The sequence below is a fragment of the Arvicanthis niloticus genome, unplaced genomic scaffold (genome assembly GCF_011762505.2).
Source record: "Arvicanthis niloticus isolate mArvNil1 unplaced genomic scaffold, mArvNil1.pat.X pat_scaffold_545_arrow_ctg1, whole genome shotgun sequence".
NCBI classification, from domain to species: domain Eukaryota; kingdom Metazoa; phylum Chordata; class Mammalia; order Rodentia; family Muridae; genus Arvicanthis; species Arvicanthis niloticus.
The window spans coordinates 65,786-69,087 of record NW_023046172.1 but is presented as its reverse complement, the minus strand read 5'-3'; the positions used below and the strand labels follow the sequence as shown (position 1 = coordinate 69,087).

General features: G+C 47.7%; 1 pseudogene; it reads right to left on the bottom strand.

Moving 5' to 3' along the window:
• Positions 1 to 971: 971 nt before the first annotated feature.
• On the bottom strand, positions 972 to 2,752 carry LOC117702183 (max-interacting protein 1 pseudogene; annotated as a pseudogene).
• Positions 2,753 to 3,302: the final 550 nt, after the last annotated feature.

Here is a 3,302-nt window from a genome sequence, read left to right as displayed (position 1 = left end):
GATGTTAGGAGCCGCAGTGAGCGTGACAGCGTTCGACATTACAAGATGGCGCAGGCATCCTGTGCTCCCACAAGTAAACAACTAACTGGGCAGGTGCAAAAGGCAAAAGCACGCCAAAGTCACTGGCCATCCCGGGGCGTAATATGGGGTGATGAGTGAACAGCCAATCAGAAGTGAACACACCACTCTAGGGTGTATATAAGCAGTGCCTTTCCCAGGCTTGGTGTCTTTCCGCTTCTGCTGATACAAGAATAAAGCCTCATTGTAGTAACCACCCGAACACTGCCTCACGTGTCTCTTCTCAGGCAAAGGGGACACGGAAGAGGCCGGGAATAGACCAACACATGTGTGTCATTAGCAACCAATCCTTCATCACGTGTCCTTTTGTTTGTTTGCTTCAGAGAAGTGTTCCTTCACAACTCTGCCTTACCTTTTACCTGTGTCCACCTCAGCAAAATGTTCCTTCATGTGTTTGCTCCAGGAAAACACCATCCAACACAACTGACTTTCCAAAGAACCCTTAAGTTTCCACTTCAGTTTCCAGATTCTGTCTATTAATAATAAAGCTGCTATGAACATAGTTGAGCAAATGTACCTGTGGTATGCTGGGGCATCTTTTGGGTATATGCCCAGGAGTAGTATATCTGGGTCTTGATGTAGAACTGTTCCTAGTTTCTTGAAAAACAGCCAAATTCATTTCTCAGGTACTTGTACAAGTTTGCACTCCCACCAGAAATGGAGGAGAGTTCCCTTGCTCCACATAGTCACCAGCATGTGTTAGCACTTGAGTTTTTACCTTAGCCATTTTGATTCATGTAAGATGAAAGCTCGAGGTCATTTCAATTTTCATTTCCTTGATGACTGGGACAGCTAACATGCCTTTAAGTGCTTCTAAGCCATTGGAGAGTCCTTTGTTGAAAATTCTTTGATTAGCACTATACCTCATTTTTTTTATTCCACTATAAAAGACATCTATGTTTACTTATGGACAAGCTTTAAAAAGATGTCATTTTGGTTTTCAACACATACAAACAGTTATCAAAATCTCAAATAAAAACGCTGCAGTGGCTCAGACCTTGGCCTGCTATATTGCGTGCACAGCTCCTCAGATCCACCCACGTAGACACCGAGGCCCACGGAGCTTTTCCTCCTGTGATTCAGGCTGTCATGCATGGGCTGCCCCTACGTTGCCGAAGGGTGTTGGGCGAGCGGGTGGTTGGCTGCTCTAGTGCTAACAATGCAGGTAAGGTTAGCTGGCTTAGCATGGAATCCAACAGAAAGCTGAGCTGCATGGTGATCCCTTTCAAAAGGCTTCATGGGAGTCTCTCCTTTTGTAGAGCACGATATGAGCTTTTTAAAAACTCATTTAAAAAAAAAAAAAAGAATTGATCATCCACAGGCTTCATGATAAACAGAGGCTGAGTTTTAATAGCTCTTTAGCTATCTAAGATTAATGCCTGATTATCCTGTCTTTTCCTTACTCTAAGTTTGATTTTGTTTCTAGGGCCAAGAAGCTCAAGAAGGGTTCATAACCCTATCCTTAAATGTCTGCTCAACACAGAGTGAGGAAACTAGAACAGGAGAATGAAGTCTCCATTGTCTCTTAAGTCAACCAAGTCAACTCAAGATAATCGCACGCGTGTTTGCCGCTGTTAGAAACTGTGTTCTTTCCAAATAGAGGAATATTTGTTCTACCGGGGAGGCTCTACCCCACTTTTTGTTAAGTATTTGCTTAAATACAGGTCTTCTGACCCTTTTGTTCGAGTATAGTTTTTAGTTTTAAGAGACTGCACCATGAACCCAATTTGAGAGATGGTATTGAATTGGCCCAGTGAGTGCTTCGCCCTGCACTGTTGTGTCATGCTGGGTTCTAGGACGTGAAGGAGAGTTTGACACTGGCACTGGAGTAACCCTCGTCACTCCCAATACTCTGCAGGCTACTGTGGTCGTCAATGTCACTGATGCTGGTGGTACTGATGCTGTCCACTTCTCCATGGGAGAACTCTGTGTCTTCAACATCCACTTCCATCTCCTCTCACTCTGAATCTGAATCTGAAGAGATGGTTGATCCAATGCTGTCCATTCGTATCTGCTCCATCTCCTGAGGACCCTGCAGCTGTTCCAGTCGCCGCTTTAAAAATCTCTGTTCTCGTACCAAGTTCTCAAGCTGGTGCTGGCTCTTCCTTTCAGCTTCTTCAAGTTTCTTGATGTGTGCTTTGGCTTTGTTGAGCAAACCGAGTGTCTTGTGCCTGGTGCAGTCTGGGCCCAGCGGGATCAGAACTTTTAAGCGTTCTAAACACAGGCGCAGGTGAGCTCGTCGGTTCTTTTCCAACTCATTGTGTGTAGATGGGTTGGCAGTGCTGGTGTTGCTGCTCCCGCTGCTGTTTCTGTGCCCGGCTCAACCTCTGTGGGGGCTTTGAATGCTGTAGCCGCTCGGCATGGAGGGGAATGATGAGGCGGAGCCATGTTCACACTTTTTGTTTTCTTTCTCGATCTGCTCCAGGTAGCTGGCTGCCTCGAGCCGAATCTGCACGTTCTGCAGAAAAGTGTTGATGTGCTTGCTTCTCCATCGAGTTCTTGCTGGTGTTGAAAATGTCCGAAAAGGGGCACCGGGGCTTGGCTCCCGCCAGCTCCTCGGGCTGCGCCGGGGGCTGGGGCGCGGCTGCGGCCGGGGGCATGGCCAGGGGCGCAACGGGGACCAGCCCGGCTCCCTCGCAGCGGCCTCCTTGCGCGGCCGCCCACGTTTGCCCATGGAGGCACGGGGGTCCGCCGAGCTGCTCCTGCTCCCGGGCTGTGCGGCGGGCCAAGCTGTGGGTCCCCTGGGACACCCGGCCTGCTGGAGTCTCTGAAGCACCGGGGCAAGGAGCCGGCCTGACTTCCCGAGCCTCACTGTGCGCGGTTGTGAGTGTGAGTGTGAGTGTGTGTCGCTCTCGCAGTGTGAGTCTGTGTGTCTATACCTCATTTTTAATTGAGTTATTTGGTTGGTTGGTGTCTAGTTTCTTGAGTTCTTTATATATTTTGGATATCAACCCTCTGTTGGATGGAGAATTGAGGATTGAGAATTTCCCAATCTGCAGTCTGCCATTTTTTCCTATTGATGGTGTCTTTTGCCTTACACAAGCTCTTCAGTTTCATAAAGTCCCATTTATTATTGTTAATCTTAGTGCCTGCGCTGTTGGTGTTCTGTTCAGGATGTTGTCACAGCACAGTGCCAATATTTTCAAGGCTATTTCCCCTACTTTCTCCTCTATCACACTTAGCATATGTGGTTTTATCTTGTGATCTTTGATCCACTTGGACTT